The sequence below is a fragment of the Eulemur rufifrons genome, chromosome 15, assembly GCF_041146395.1.
Source record: "Eulemur rufifrons isolate Redbay chromosome 15, OSU_ERuf_1, whole genome shotgun sequence".
NCBI classification, from domain to species: Eukaryota; Metazoa; Chordata; class Mammalia; order Primates; family Lemuridae; genus Eulemur; species Eulemur rufifrons.
The window spans coordinates 86,815,168-86,832,973 of record NC_090997.1 but is presented as its reverse complement, the minus strand read 5'-3'; positions in this window follow the sequence as shown (position 1 = coordinate 86,832,973).

The following is a 17,806-nucleotide window of genomic DNA, read 5'->3' as shown; positions in this document are numbered from 1 at the left end:
AATCTTCTTAAAGAATCATCATAGCCTTCCTTAAGATCCAGGTCAATGAAAAAATATATATACTTGAAAAAAAAAATGGAGAAAAATAAAGACAATACAAAAAACTGTTGCACAGTGATTCCAACTATATAATAAATGTATATAGATATGAAGAATAATAGCGGAAAATGAAAATAGCTGTATTGGGGTATTGTAAAAGTGGGAAATTTAAAAAAATTTATTTTCTTGTTTGATATTGTTGTATTTGTTTTTTATTAAAAATGTCAAAATACGTCTTATGCATTCATTCAGCAAACATTTACTGTACATATAACTTGTGTTTACCTTTATTTACTCCATGCTACCCTCATCTTTTCCTCACCTCTCTTATGTCCTCAGGTGTTTAATCAGTCCTTTAATATTTGCACTTGTGTATATACACGCGTCCTTCCCAATCAGGCTCTTTGATGGCAAAGGAGTGTCTGTTTCTTCCCTGTAAACCTGAGCTACTCTCCTCCTGTGGATAATATACCTGAGTTACATAAAATAAATTCAAGTTTACAATTTCAACTAACATACCAGATAAAATACAGAATAGAACCTCCACCCACCAGGGTTGGTTGGTCCCCAAGAGAGTATAAAAAACATCTAACTCCAGGGCCACTGTTTTAAAAGGGCTGCTGGTATTCATTTAGGATAAGAATGGGTGTATCAATCAAGGTTCAGTTAGAGAAGCAGAACCACCACGAGTGACGTAAAATAGGGATTTATTACGGGAGAGACCTTACGCAAGTGTGGGAGGGAGGGGAAAAGTCTACACCAGGCAGTGACTCCTGTGAGTGACTAGTGTTGCACATGATGTGGCTGTAGGCCTGGGTCAGCAGACAGGGAGGAAAGCAGGACGTGAGTGCAGGAGAGCAAGGACAAACTAGAACCTGCGAGAATAGACTGGAACCCACGAGGACAAATTGGAACTCACATCTGTCTTTTGTCACCTTCAGCCTCAATGACCAGGTGATCTGAATGGTAAAGCCAACATGGTAAAGCTTTACCATGGAGTTGTGTACACATCAGGCTCAGGACTCAGAGAAGCCGAAGGAGGATCAGGAGGTTGCTGGGGGCTGTGGCCTGGGTGGTCCACGTCAAGCCAGCAGATCATCACTACCGTGTGGGATCCAGCACTGTGCCTGGAGCTCCACACCCACCTTCAGTGAGCAAAATATGGCTGCTGCTTCACTTTCACCTTCCAGATCTTGTTCAAATCTCTCTCATGCCCAGACATAACTTGGAGATATATAGCAAAAGGGATTAGAAGAAACAAGAGTTCCAGTTTAGCTCAATTGGCACAGTACAAAGCTGCACAAAAGACCTCTCCACTTCTCTCCCTGGAATTAGTTTGTAGAAACAACAGCTATAATCATTCTCAATTCAGTTTAATCATAGGCTTGGCACCCAATCTCAAGGTTCTGAAATTTCCAGAAGACTTGCTTAAGGGTCTCATCCTCATGTCTAAACTTAGGGATAGAGGAGTCAACCAAATAGATCCTTACAGAAACAGGATAGAAATCAGGGGTTGTAACTGAGAACTATTCAAAATTATACTAATGATCATGTCTTCTGTTGAACAAAAAGCAACTACCAGTAATGTACTAAGGAATTTTCCAAATTCCTTAATCCTCTCTGTCCCCCTCCAAAAAAGGAAAAAAAAGATAAATCTAAGGAGAAAAAGAGCAGCTTGCTCTTTGCATGAAGAAGCCATTCACGTATCAGTAACAAGAAGAAAACAGGTATTTACAGAGTACCTACCCAACTCCTCTCCTGGGATAGGCATCGTGCTAATACAGTGTCCTGCGTGGGGACTGTCTTGAGAGGATCAGGGCAGAGTCGGTTCTTAGCATATTTGAACAGAAAATTGCTATGCCACAGCCTCGCACCCAAGCAAAATGCTGGCCCCTGGCCCTAAGCCCAGGCACGGCCAAGGGCAGGGGGAGGCAACTGACACAAGGAATATTCTCTCTGAGATAAGACACCCCCTGGAAGCCGCACTACTAGAGTCTATCTGAGATCCTCAGCTTAAAAATTATGTACAAATATCCATCAAAAAGCCAGAGAACACCCAACAAAAAGTGTCATCATTGTGGTCATCACCATCCCTATCACCATCATTGTCCTGATTCCTGCTAACCTGCACAATCTGCAAACAGCGAGACTTTTGTCCTTATACACAGACATGGAGTCCAGCCAAACAGCTTTGTGGCCTGGAGCAACTGCGGATCATGGACCCAGTCAACAGAGGTTGAGTGACTGGATGAGAGCCAGAAAATTCTTTACTTTTATTTCTTCCACTCAGTGGAATAGGAACACCTTGCCGCACTGGCAAAGACCACTCCTATGCCTCTTCCCTTTCCAAGAGGCAGGCTGGACATCATTATTTTGGAAACATGACATTTTTTACATTTGTGAGTTGGGTTGGGTTTTGTTTTGCTGGTGCTGTTTCCTGTGTAATGATTATTCACATACACCTGACTAACCACCTGTCAAATTAAAAGTCAAAGGCCTCCCATCAGGAATTTAGAGAGTTTATTTTCTGTACCATGGAGGCCTTGTCAGGACTGACCTGTTAGAACCAGCTCGATGGCCACAGGTGACTGCCCCACAGGCCTCTTCATCCTTCTGAGAGGCCAGGAGGGTCCCTGGGACGTCTGATTGCATTGTGGGATATTTATTTGAAGTAAGTTGAGAAAATAGTGTCATCTCTCACCCACTTAGATCCAGAATGTCAAAATAACATCCATCCTATTAGTTCCAGTAAGGTTTATTTGACTGTATCTGCTGGTATTCTAAAATAGCTAATCAGAGGCTTGCATTGCTATGGATCACACATTTTCCTATGCAAGTTAATTGGCAATGCCAAAAATGTGCCTTCTAATGGATTTTTACTAGGCATTAAAAAAACATAATCACGTAAGAGCAGCTGTATTGAAACATTCATAGAAACTCTAGTCAGTGCATTTGGTTTCTCAGCTACTCCCCCACAGTGAATCAATCAGTATTGAATGTATGTGTCTTAAATAGTAACAATGAAAACTCATCATTTCACTATCTCACTAACCTACAAGCAATTGATTTTTAAATTCATCAAATTTTTATTAATGAATATGACAATATATAAAATTATGCTCATCAGTACAAAATAGATCCATTTGGCTCATCAGTATTATATTCATTCATAAATCCTATGAAATCTGAGTACCCATTTCACAGCATTTTCTAATATGCCTTCCCAGAGAATAAAATTTCTATTCTTGAAAAATGACATTTGATTATTGGTCCTTTTTTCTACTCTCATAATTCTCTGACCAAAAATTTTAAAAAAAAACCACCCTCCATCATAAAACATAAATATCCAGAATTTGAAAACATATGACAATGAAGAATTGGTCACATTTACATTTATTAAATATAATAAAAATTCTTCATAGTGGCCAGCACTAAGAACTTGCTATATGCCAGGTACTGTGCTGAGCACATTACGTGGGTTGCCTCCTTTAATCCTTATAACACTCCTATGTGTAAGCACTATTAGCGTTAGACCCATCTCATACATAAATAACATAAGGTGTGCAGAGGTTAGGTAAATACGCAAGGCTCCCCAGCTGGGAAGTGGTGTGGTTGGGGTATCAGTCACAGCTCGTCTAATTCTGGAGTCTCAGCTCCTGCCTCAAAAACTAGTTATTTTTAACTTAAGGGGGGAAGGTTACAGATCACTCTGAGAATCTGGTTAAAGTTATAGAACCTCTCCCCAAGAGCACACAGACTCCCACACATACTTTCACTACATGCAGTTTCAGGGGGTTTCTAGACACCCCTGAAGACCATCAAGGTTTCCTTGGGGTTCATAAGCCCTAAATTATGGAACTCCAATTTAAATATCTCTTTAAGTATTACTATACGGGGATTTGGTTGTTGACTATCTAAGGAGCTATGCCATGCAAATGAAAATGTTACACAAATATGGAGAAAGAGTGACCCAGATACTTGGACACCTGAATGTCCCACCAATGGCCAGAGCCCAACAGATGTCTGCGTTAGGCTCTACCAGTTACCGCAAGAAACAAGGAAAGAGTGATTGTTGTAAGGACACATGCGAGAAAAGACCTCTCAGAAACAAGAACAGGCCCTGTGGTGGGGCCAGACCTTTCTGAGCATGAAATTGGACCAGAAGAGAGTGCAGGTCCGGAGACGAGTCTCCAGACGCCGCCGCAGGGACACGTGGGTGGGACCCTGCGACCTGCCTCTGCCTGTCTACTCTGTTCTCTCCTTTCTGGCCTACTTACTCTCCACCCCAGGTTGTATATCTCCTACCCAGGGGACTCCTGTGTGGAAGCACAACCTCTGAATTTTTACAAATTCCAATTTTTGCTTCTTCATAACTTCAGGTTACCATGACACTTCAAGGTTCTAACTTTACCTCAATGCTTCTCTCTTGTGTCTTTTCGGCTACTGTTTCCTCCGCTAGAATTAATGGGGTTAATTGTCCCTTTCTCTCAGTGTTTCCCAGTTCCAGAGTCCAAGTGCAACTCACATTTTTTGTGTGAAGTCAGGACACAGGTTTTTAACTGGTCTATAGTTTGGCTTATGACCAATGCCATCCCTAATCCAGTCAGTGGCAGCTGGTGGCAGAGAGAGTAGGGGAATCCTCTATGAAACTGAACCTGCCCCTGCACTAGACCTCATTAGAAAGTGTGGGTCAGGAACTTCCTGTAGACAGGTGTAATGATAAAATATCTAGTGCAAACCCCCAGAATAGGCTGGCTGTGGAAAACACCAGTGCCACCTTCTACATTTTGAACTAGTTCCATCTACTATCCAGTCCCCACACCATTAGGTGGGTGTATATTTAGATAAGGATTAAATGGCAATAGGAATCGTCACTACCGATGAAAGGCCATGGATTAAGGGAAACATCTGGATCTGAGACCAGCCAGGTGTGCCCATCCGTTGCATGCCTTCCGAGGGATTTTTATGTCAAGGTTCGGGACACATCATACTTCCCGGTACATTTCACTGGCTGCTCACTGGGCCTTTTAAGGAGGAAGTAGCTTAAAGGGAACTGTGACACACGCAGAATAGAATTACAGAGTTAGATGGACCTTTAAACATCATCTAATCTATCCACACATATTGTGGAGAGGGAGACAGGGCCTCAGAGGAGCTGAGTGTTAAAAGAGAAGTACACAGAGTTTGCGGGGGCCCCTGATTTCCAGTCCACCCCTTTCTTGATCATTACATTTGCCCTTTACTCCCTTGCTGTCATTGAGTGCTACCATTCTCTAGCAAAATAAAAAAATAGAAAAGCTGTGAAACAATATCTCGTGCTATCAAGGTTCAACTCTAATGTGTATATATCTACAGGGTCTAACTACAGATATGATTTATTGGGAATAACCCTAGGACAGAAGACTCACTATGTCCCTCCTATACATGTGAGTTATCCTCTCTATCTTCATCTGAGAAATAGATTCATTATGCAGCCATCATTTATCTGACACACATTAACTGAACAGCTGCTGTGTTCCAGGCTCTGAGTGTAAAATGATGTATAACCATCGTCCTGTCCGTCAAAATGCTTTTATACTCTAGTAGAGGGTGTGAGATAGCTGCCACGCCCCAGGGGTTACTAGGCAGATAAAGAGGAGACAAGTGACTTGGCCTCACTACAAGGAGGTCGGGAAAACTTGCCAGAGGGACAGTGGGAAAGCAGGGAGTGGGCTGTGCAGGCAGATGAGAGAGAGAAGAGTGGGACACCTGGGGAGGAAGGACAGGACAACTGAAGCACAGAGATCAAGGGGGAGGTAGAGTGGGGATGGCAGAGGATGAAGACATGAGGCTGCAGGTCAGCACGGGCCTGGCGACAAAGGGCTGCACGCCCCACCCTCTCTGCCTACCGACTGGCAATGAGCAATACAGGAAGGTTTCTATCCTAGAACAGTTACTCCAGTGGCGGCGTGGAGAATGCGTGTGGAGAGCCGACAGCCGTGAGCACCAGGGCGAGTCCAGAGCCTGTTGCTGCGGCAGTGGACCAGGGAGAAGTGGGCATAGTCTAGAGATTTTTAAAAGGTGTGGTTGGAAGGGCTTGGAGACAGGCTGTAAGCCGCAGGGAGTGGGGACGCCAGGGGAGAGGGAGGACGGAGGACACGGCCACAGCCCCGGCTGCGGTGGGGGAGCAGGAGCTGGTTCGCTCTGTTTGGGACATTTGGCTGAGGCTCTAGTGAAACAGCCAAGACTAAAGTTTCTGGAGAAAACTGGTTGGTACCCCTTAATATTTTGGAAAAAGAAAGAAAAAGAAAACGGGATGATAGATCCAGAGTTAAACAAAAAGAGTGGCTGGGAACGTGACCATAACCATCCGCCTCTGTAGGGACGCGGTTCTCAAAACAGAGAGGAGCAAGGGTTGTCAAGTTGACCGGGGACGTCTTTCCAACCACTCTACCGACCCTTTGAAATTCTCTCCGCCACTCACTGCATACCATTCCGGTTCCTGGGCTTGTCAGCCACCGGTAGGCGCAGCGCTAGCACCGGCATGGAGGGAAGCGTAGGAGAGCCGGAGACAGTCCCTTAGGGACACCGACGTTTAAGGGGTGGAAAAGAGTGGCAACAGATGCTGAGGAGCTTCCGGGAAAATGGCAAGTGTCTAAGCCTGTTTGGGCTGCTATAGCAAAATACCATAAACTGTGTGGCTTACAAACAACAGGAATTTATTTCTCACAGTACTGCAGGCTGGGAAGTCCAAGATCAGGGCAGATTTATTGTCTGGTGGTGAAGACCCACTTCCTCATAGACAGCCGTCTTCTGGCTCTAAGCTCACATGGCAGAGGGGCAGGGAGCCTCCCTTGTAAGGGCACCACCCCATCCATGAAGGCTCTGGCCTCATGACCCAATCACCTCCCAGCGGCCCCACTTGCTCGTACCATCACCTGGGAGGTGAAGACTTCAATAGATGAATTTGGGGGCAACACAAACATTCAGACCATAGCAGTAAGAAAACTATGAGTACAAAGTCTCACAGAAATCAGCAGTGGGTGTCAAAAAGGCAGGCTGTGGCCAATCAGGTCATCAGGTCAAACATGGTATGGATTAACACTGTCTCCACCACCCCACGCAGCTTTGACAAGGACAAACTAAGATCCCACAGGAGAAGGTGCTTTCTTAAATACAAAATATCACACAACATAATCAGTTATTATTATTATGACTTAAGACTTAACTCAGGTCCCACCTACTCTGAAGACCCTCACTGTCCCCCCAGGCCACCCTCCCGCGGTTCCTCAGCTACGAGGGGCAGAGGTCGTGTTTACTTGGCCTGTGCCCAGCACTGAGCGGCGCCTGGCCTGCGGGAGGTGGGGAACACGTGCTCAAGGAGTGAGTGGATGGTTAGGATTGCCTCACTGCATTCCACGATTCTCTTCAACACGGAAAACATCCAGATTTGGATGGTTGTTTTTTTAAAAAACAGAATCTAATGTGCTTGTTTCTTTTTCTTGGCATATCCTTGTTTCTGTTTAATTTTATGCCTTTACAGTTTAGGAAAAACTAATCAGCTCCTTCTAGTTATCAAATAAAGACACATTAAAAAGTATTCCCTATAGAAAGCCTTGTGTTCCTCCTCCTCTCTCCCTCTCTTTTTGCTGGGCACCTTGCATCTCTCCAGAGCCCAAGCTCCTGGTCTGACTTCTAGCCTGTTCATATCCAAATTAATCTGAACTAATTTTGCAAGTAAAATGTTTTGAGAGCTCACCCTAAGTGCTTTCCTAAATTCTGAACGTTTAACGTCTGCTTGGCTGGACTCAATTGTTAGTCTTCTAAGTCTGCTTAAATCCACCAATTTGGCTTGTCATAATTTATCATTTCAAAATCTATATTATTTATTGCCCTTGATTACATTATCACAGGTGTTCTGTACTGTTGATGTTTTCCTCAATTTTTCTTAGAGTCTCTTGTGAAATCGTCATATCTAATTTGCCAGGAGGTCATTTCTAGTCACTTTTTCCAGCCTTTGCACACGTATTCCTGAATCTCCCCCTAGCTTTAGGGTGCAATGTGAAAGATGATAAACTCAGAAAGTTTATCTTCCAGACTTAGATTTTTCAGGGCATTTGCATTTCAGACACCTACTTTTTATGAGCAGGTATTTTTACAAGGTGTTTCTACTAATCATCTATTCTTTATTCTCAGGTGTTTCTGCAATTTCCTGAAGGCTGAGATGAGCTTTCCAATCCTTAAAGCACACACTCCCCACCAACACCACCGCCACATTCCTATGTGCACACTCCCTCCCTCTGCATTCTACTGACCTTCCTCTCTGTTTCCTTCCATACCCAGCAGGGTGCAATGACGAGGACAGCCCCACCTTGCAACCTTTGTCCTCAGCCTTCTATTGCCCTCATTTCAGCTATGCACCCTTTCAGCAAAAGCAGACACGAAAAACGGGAGCTAGCAGTTGCTGATCAAGTATTATAGTGCCATGAACAGGTTTAGCAACAGGTTTAGCCTCTGTGCCCACCCCACAACCCACAAAGATGGAATAGATTTCTGCCTTTTCCTGTAGACATGGAAGTTCAAGGCAGAAGAGTCAAAACAGCAGAGCTGAACATGCCTTGTTCAAATGACAAAGGGATGCCTGTCAACGCCTGGCCAAGCTCAAGATCTGTGAAATAGCAGAAGCACCTGATAACCACATACACAGAGAGACTGATGCTTCTCAGAGATCTCAGGAGGAGGCCAGGCACCACGGTTCACCCCTGTAATCCTAGCACTCTGGGAGGCCGAGGTGGGAGAATCACTTGAGGCCAGGAGTCTGAGACCAGCCTGAGCAAAAGTGAGACCCTGTCTCTACTAAAAATAAAAAAATTAGCTGGGGATGGTGATGCACAACTGTAGTTCCAGCCACTCGGGAGGCTGAGGCAGGAGGATTGCTTGAGCCCAGAAGTTTGACGTTGCAGTGAGCTATGATGATGCCACTGCACTCTAGCTGTTGCAACAGAGTGAGTCCGTTTCAAAAGAGGAAAAAAAAAGTGTCAGGAGCAGTCGAGGGCCACCCTTCTTTTCTGCTATGAGTTGGCTCTGCACCCAGGACTTCCAATCTTGTGTCCCTCAGTGCCACATTCACAGGAGAGAGAAGCTTACTTATCAGGCTGGGGCCAAGAATTTCTGGACCAGTGAGCTAATAGTCAGGAGCAAAGGGTTAATGTAGACAGGGACATCTAGCAAATTACTGTTGACCACGGGCCACCCTAATTTGTACCTATTGCATCCTAAATTATCAGCTCTTTCTTAGTGAAAATATTTGTTGTTCACACTCCCATATCCTTGCCAAAGGGTCTCAGTCCTTCCAACGGACAAGTTTTTCTCTAGCAAACCTCTTAAATGCCCTTTTCCTTGATCAAAAGTAGAAATAAAAACTGTTGAGCAGCTTCATTTCTTCCAGCTCTAGAAAAAAAAGAGAAAGGACAGCTTGGGAAAACCATCAGTTAAAAAAAATTGGTATACAAGTTAAGATAAGATATGTAACATCCTGAAGCCTCATTTTGGTTATTTATAAAGTGGAGATAATTACGTCTATCTCTTAGGGTTGTGAAAAGTGAACGAGGTATCTAATGTAAAGCACAAAGCATCTCACCTAGAAAGAGCTCAATAAACATGAACTGTGACTAGGTATATAGTATGCATGTGAGTACATTTGGAATCTTCCTGTAAGATTTATTGTTTTTCTAGGAATTACACCAGCAAGATCACCCTAACCTCAGTAGAAAAATAGGTGGGTTGTGATTGAACCCTCAGTCCTTTATACTGTAATTAGATCATTAGCATGTGTAGCAACCATAGGTCCCTGGGTGTTGTGTAGGTATCTCATTGGTTGGAACCCTGTGTCATCTATCTTTCTGGGTTCTTCAGCTCTCTGAGGTCTTATGCTGCACCCTGGACACCCCCCCTCCTCTTCTATGGCTGGTACCAAAATGTCCTGAATGGGCAAATAATTTATTTGCTCCTAAGTCTCATCAGAAGGCATTCTGTAAACCTAAGGGAAACTGCCCACCTGACAGAGAAATTCTGACTGTGGAAAAGTACTGATCCACACTGAACTACATAAAAATCCATTTGTAAAAATCCTAAGAAGAGCAAATACTCCCCCTGGCAAGTTCTCCTGCAGGGTCCTTGGCTAGCAGGAGCAACCACCCTCGCTAGGCACCAACCAAAAGCCCAGTCCTGAGCGGTAACAAATCTGGAATCCTCTGGCAGACGGCAGTCCAGGGACTATTGCACAAAGGGGGCCCTTCTTACAAACTCAGCACTGAATCTGAACACACTTTGAATTAGTTTTGGCTGAAAGGGAAAAGCCAATGTGGAAAATATAATCTGATGGGTAGGATTTGAAATGAAAGACACAATATGGCTCAAGCTTCCAGAGCCTGAACTCTTACCAGGTAGAAGCCTAAACACATTTTGGAAGCTAACACCAGGAGACAATATGATACCCCAGCAAAAACTCAAGGGTAGCGAGGGGTTTAGACATGAAAGGACTCACTCCAATTTTCAAACTGTGAATCATCAGAATCTAAATGAGAGGAAAAGGTACACCAGCCAGAGTTTACCTTGCCTCCCCTGTGCTGAAAAACTCTCCTACAAAGATGAATAACACAAGTCCTGGCCCTGGAGGAGTTTGTACCTGGTTGGGGTGGCTGGCAGGTAAGTAAAATACAAGCCTTAGTACGGAAGTGCCAAAAGCCGTTAAAAGCAAAAGGCAGTGGAGGCAGATAACGCCAATATTTAGGGGCGGATGAGGTTTCCCAGAGAAGGGTCATCCCATCTGGGCCTTGGAAAAACAGCAAGACGCTGAGAAGAGAGTTCAGGCAGAGCAGCGTGAACCAAGGCAGTTCCGAGAGGTGAGGACAGGACGAGGCAGGGGATGAGGCTCAGCATGGCTGTAGGGAGGACTTGAACATCTAGGGAGGTTGGTCTTGACTCCTTGGGCCTTTAGAAGGTTTCAGATCTGCTTTTACAATGAAAGGGGACTCTGCTGTGGTTGTCAAGAATGAACTGGAATCAGGGAGAGAATTGAAATGTGTATCTTTGCATATTTTTTTCTTTTTTGTTATTTGAAAAAATTATCACAATATGCAAATCAACATTTGGCTCTTCACCATATCCAGCACGTACTTATTCCTGAGCATAGATTTACTCTCCACAGCAGTGATGCTCAACGGTAGGGTTTCCCTCAACCAGGTCAGCTTTGGGCATAGAGATGTTATTACCATGTGTCTCTGGCCCATGGAAGGTTAGTCTTCAATGCAAAAGGGAATCATTATTACACTGCATGTGCACAAGTCCTTGAAATTATCTGTGACTTTGTTTCTGTTTTGGTTTTGTTTGGTTTACCAGGTTTCCTCTGTGTATTCTGGATGCAAATGGAATTTAAAGAATATTTCCAAAGGGATGCTATTCAGTAGTTGTCTTTATTTATATCATAAAAACACAATCCCGTGTCTTGTTGGTAAACTCACAACTATGTTGATGACAATTTTGACATGAAATATCCAGCAGAGACAAAACATGATTATTTACGACAGGCTCTATCAAGAAATTATTTATGTCTTTGAGCAATTTCCACTTTGCTTATGATTTAAGTCCTAAGAGTATATTTCAACGAGTTATTCAGACAGGGTTAATGGAGCTGTTCCTTACTATGTTTTTGATAGCACAACATGTGGAATCTGACTCCTATCTTCCTTTTCCTAATTATTTGTAAGCTTTCCTCACCTCTGTTTATTTCCTTTGCAGAGTCGTTCTTTATTTCAGAAGGGAGGCAACGTGTGGAGTGTTAGATACGGTTTTGGAATGTTCTCTAATGCTGAGCCCTTGCTCTGGACCAGATGCTGACTGCTCCAATTACAGGAACAAGAAGAGCAATTTGTACTTGTCACCTGGAGAAGCTCTCATCTAGAAATATCAAGTACCATCCTTTTTACCTGATTCCCTGATTCAGAGCGAAGAGCAAAGAGGTGGGATCTTGAAGGGACCTTCATACCTTCTCAAAGTGTCCTCTAGTCTTCCATACTGTAGATTTTTGCCTCCTCTCTGCTGAAATCATTATACTTTTCCCAGGTATGAAACTAAGAATTGCCTGGGGATAGGACAGGTCATTTGTTGGAAACTCACACCTGTGGTGGCGATGGCAAAGAAAGTTCTGGCACCAGCGTTTCAAGTTAGAGGAAAGATATATGAGAGACTAAGTCAGAAGACTTATCAGTTATTTCTCCAGTACATTTTCAAATTAGATGAGCACACCTGATCTCCTAATTCCCAAACCAATGGATTTTAAAGAGTAAACAGTGACACCACAATACTGACAGAGACCAGCCCGCAAGGCAGGCGCTGCCATTTTCAGCCCCAGGTTTAAATGAGTGTGTCTTGGAATCAGCATGGTGGGAAGGAGAATACATGTCCCATCAGAGCACACAAGGGGAGCTGGCAGGAGCACAGGCAAACTGTGTGCAGATTGTATAAAGTTCTAATGGAGAAATAAACCTGTCACATTAAAACTTCATTCTCAAGAAAGCTTCATTACCAAGCTAAAGGCGAGAGGGATGGAAATTGACATTTGCTGAGTATATTCTATCTAAATTCCAGCCATTTTCTCCATTACCTTTTTTAAGTCCCTAAAAAATACTCATAAGAAGCACTTTTCCTCCCATTTTACAGAAAAAGAAACTAAGTTTGAGAGAAGTAAACTAATTGGCTAAAGTCACATAATAAATAACATGTCCTGTCAGGCACGAACCCAAGAGTCCCTTATTTGAAAGTCCATCTTCCCGCCGAGGAACCACACTGCCTAATTTTATCCTGTCATGTTATAATTCAGTATTAAGGGTATATTCTAAAAAAGAGAAGGGGATGGTAAAGACACTGACCTAGAAGTTTTTCACATTACTGGTAAGAGCAGGATTCTAGATTATTTTGGATACGCACAAAAGTCATTCACACTTGATGTTAGACTGGATCACATAATCATAGTTTTGCAACAGCAGCAAAAGTAAATTTACCTTCCTTCATCTGTTCTGGTTGCACTAATACTGAAATTAGACCGTGGGTGCTGAGCATGAAGCAACTGATGGAAAGACATCCAAGAGCTTTCATACAGAGACAACCTGGGCACAAAAGCTTTCCCACAGATTCCTATGGTAGGAGAAATTGCCAGGTGAGGGAGAAGCAAAGGAATCCAGAGATAAAATTTTCACATTTACACCCTATCTGATTTCAGCCTCTGAATGTACACAGGCAGACTCCCTAGAGACTTTAAGAATCGTGTGTATGTGTGTCTGTGTACGTGTGTGTGTGGCTGGGTCCCCTGTCCCCTGTAGAAGACTTAACCAGATTACATCCAAGGATCTGACCCACTTCCAGGAGATGCAGTTGGCGTTAAATCCCAGAAGGTCAGCAGCAATATTGGAGCAGAACATGCTAATATTTACCAGCGTCACTAGAGTCTGGGGGGAAGGAAAGAAGATTTTGCACTTCACTAATTTTCTGCTGTGGGGAAACAAACAAACAAAAAAATAAAACCCCAACCATTATGCATGGAGCAGGTCGCCAGCTCTCTAAGGGAATCTTGTGGCCTATCAGGATGATCTGATATCAGGAACCGCAGGGGTGACAATTAAATACACATGTAAGTAGATTTCTTTTTAACTATCATTTTCCCAGAGCAGAAAATATCCCATCAGGTGTGAACTCACTTAAAGTAATCACCATATTAGAATGCCAATGGATAGCCAGGTTTGTTGCAAATATTTGTTTGCAGTCAACAGTTTGAAATTTCTAACACTTATTCTCACAGAGAAAATACTGAAAATATTTCCTACATAAGTCTAGAAAATAATAACAGAGAAAAAGTCAAGACATCCAGCTTTTCAAAGACTCTCTAAACCTCGGGCTCTTCATCTATAAAATGGGGGTAATAATACCCTCTCTGCCCAACTCACAGAAGTATCAAAAGGAAAATTTAGAAAATGTGTCACTGAACAGAGACAAGGCACTTTCCACAACTCATCAAGTTGTTATTATATAGAATGAAATTAGTCTCAAGTAATACTCTAGTGATGCCAGTAATGAAAAATCTGAAGAATAAGAAATTGTAATACAGAAAACATATTTTGAAATATATTGAAGTAAATGATGGCTTTTTTTTCTTTTCCTAGTTGCATCACCTTCTAACATGTCACTTAATTTGTATATTATCTTTATTGTGCATCCATCTCCCCTTGGAGACTGTACCCTCCCTGCGGGCAGGAATCTTGGTTTGTTCACTGCTGTAACCCAGGCATCCAGCACTGTGCCTGGCACGTCGTAATCACTCAGTACATAGTTTTTAACACATTCAGTTATATGTGATAATGATGCAAGGTGCCCAGTGCAGCTTCAGGAAAGATGGATGGAGTGACTCTTTGGGCCATTTCCTTGATAGAACGTTCCTAGGAGGACCTGGTGGCTGCTTTTCTTCAGTCAGGGATTTATGATCCCAGAGGAGCTGGGATTCCTCTGGAGGTGGTAGATTTTAAGGAGCTGGAATTGCTCTCTGCATGTTTTGTGGTGAAGTGTGAGAGCACCTCAGTCACCTCTCTGTCACCTCGGCTTCTCCTCTTCCCACTCAGGGTTGCATTCTAACAACGTGCTGGTGATACCCTCTCTGGGCTCCTTCATCCAGAAGAACATCCGACTCCTCCCCGGGGTCTCCCTCTCTCTTCCCCTGGACCTGCTGATGCACTTTCCTTTGCATTGTCCCACCCATTTTCCTGGAAGTACTGCCTTTATCAGCGGGCCCTGAAGCTGAGGGGCAGGGGAAGGTCGGTGTGTGCAGCCCTCCAGACTCCTGGGGGAAGGGAGGGAGCTCCAGACCATCTCCCCCTTCGGAGCAGGAAGAAGAGCCCAGAGTGTGCCCATTTGGGGAGAGCCAGTTCTTCTGGGATCCAGCGCCCCAGCCCTGCTGGAGTTTGGGTTCCAAAGTCTTGTTCCTAATGTACATTTCTGATTTAACTCATATAACTGGGGAGCTATAAGTGACCTTAGAAATCAAATTCAACTCCATCATTTTAGAAATGAGGATACTGAAGCCCAGAAAGGGGAAATTACTTGCCTAAGGTCACACAACCAGCAAGTTGGAGGCAGGGAAGCCTTTGCCACCTTGACAACACCTGTCCCTTCAGCACCAGGAATGTCTGGGGAAAAGTCAGACGCAGACTTCATACGAGTAAACATCAGCAGCATCATAAAGGTAGCAGCAAAAGGCTGTGTGCCTTTGTAGGAATGAATCAGATTTTCATAATTTTTAAAATGCTATGCCTATATAAATCCAGTAATAGTTACTTGATTTATTTTTTTAAAGTACTCTTCTCTTTGTCTAAAAGGGTTTCCCAGCAGGTTACTTTAAATTACCTATTCCCCGCAATGTATTTGAAATATGGTTTCATTTATACACTTTGCTGCTTAACCTCTATGCACAATGTTGCCTTTTAAGGTGTTATAGAACTCAAAACTCCTTGATATAATCATTATGACAAATGAGTTGACTTTTTCAAGAGATGTGGCAGGGTTTTCCAAATTCTTATTTATGAGTCCATAAAGTCAGGCTCTGGAGGTAAAAACGTATAGGTGAAATAAAGCAAATAGATCAACCCTAAACAACATTTTTGCAAAAGCAGGTTATAGGTTGGTGCCATTTGGGGGAGTGGCGGGTTGCTACTAAAGCCTAAATTGACAGATTAAAAAAGCAAAGAAAAATAAGAACATTCAGATCACAGTATTCTAGAGCTCCTTTCAGCTCTAGAATTGAATTAAATAGAATTGAAGATGTATTATCTAGCCCAACTGTTTCACATGTGGGTAAGAAAACAAAAGCCCAGACTCTGGACTAACTCGCCCAAGGTCAGTGAGGTTTGTGCTCCCCAGCTGGACTCTTTTCTTTATCATAGCTCTTGCACTGGGTGGAAGGGAGGCATACATAACAGGGTAAAAGCAGAAAGGAGCATGGAATTTTCAGGAAATGTCACGAGCTCCTCCCAACCAATAGGGAAGCTCTGAAAGTGTTTTTGTCAACTCTAGCTCGTTCTGGCAAAGAGAGTAAATGGGTCTTTCAGAATCACCAGGTATAAAGCATAAGCGAAGGAAAGGTAAGCAAGCAGGCCTCCTCGGAGGTGAATCTATTTCCAGGTATCAAGGACATTCTGCCCTGGATGAAGAGCGATTGCCCATGAGAGAGAATGGGATGTCTGTCAAAGACCCTACCAGCATCCAGAAGTACGTTCCTGGGAGCCTTGCCTCTGAGTTCTTGGTTCTAAACCTGGAGACATTGGGCCATGTCTGAAGATGCTTTTGGTTGTCACAGTTGGGGTGCGGGTTGCTACTTGCATCTAGTGCATAGATGCCAGGGATGCTGTGAAAAATCACAGCCCTCCACTCTACCAAAAAGTATCCCACCTCAGCTGTCAGTAGTACCAAGTTTGAAAAAGAAGTCTTGTTCTATCTACCCACCTATTCATCAGCGTTCTGCTCAGAGTCAATATTACTTCGCCAAATGTCACCTTCTGAACCTAAGAAATCAAACAGCAATTCTAATGATTCATCTCTCTCTCTCTTTAGATCTTTAGATTTTAACACCCCCCCCACCAAAAAAATCCAGATGAAGAGGAGGTAAGCAGGAAAACAGGAAACAGCAATTTCAATAAAAATACTTAGTGCTGAAAATATATGCGTAGGAGAGACTATTTTCCATGTACTTATATTTTTCTTGCTCTTTGTTGTCATTCCACCATCCTTGGTAAATTTGTTTTCATTTTAAGTGTTACAAGCAGTTATTATGTATTCCAGGCAGGGCTCCCAAGCTGTGACAATTTAAATGAGGGAGACTTTTTTGTAGGAAAAAAAATGATAAAAAAAAAAATATAAATGGTTTGTTGAAACACTGAGGAAAAGCTTGCCTCAGAGAGCAAAATGCGTTTTTATGTAGTCTTAATATTAATCCAAAATGAAAATGTCCTTCACTTCAAAAGGGTAACGTTTGGCAGATATTAGATCTAAGAGGGCAAAGATTCATCCCCTCCACATTTAGAACTGCACATCTCCTCGGAAGACTTTGAAAGAAATAGTATATGAGAAGCTACAAGTAATCTTTAAAATGGCGTAAGTCTTTTACACATTTACCTCAAAGGAACAGAAGAGCTCACGATGGCAGTGTGGGAGAAGAGAGGGGATTGTGGATGAAGGATCTGAACACTTGGGTTCTAGTCCAGAGTCATTAACATGTTCCGTGGCCTTGGGCAAATGATCTACTTCTAATGTTTTAGTTTACGCTCTAATTAAATAATAATAATAATAGTAATACGTGCCTCACATGCCCTCATAAGGTTGCTGTGAGGCTCAAAAGGTACATAACCCTAAATGCGGGTCTGCAACCTCCGCATGGCATCTCTTCCCGTTTCCCACACCAGCGTTACCAACGCTCATTTCTGGAAACACCATGAGGATCAAACCGGGAGTTATGACAAAGAAGATCTTTTGTTGTATTACTTATTACACATTTTCAAATTTCCTTTATTTAATTCCAATGCCTTTTTTCTGGTTAAAGTGAGGCATTATTGGTGTAGGGTGAATATGGCCCACATAAATATCTTTACAGGAAAAAAAAAAAAAAAAAAAGCCATGACAAGGTGTCATGCCCCTGAAACCAAAATACTGGAATATTAACTACCAAATGGAAAACTTGTTTTCTCGAAAT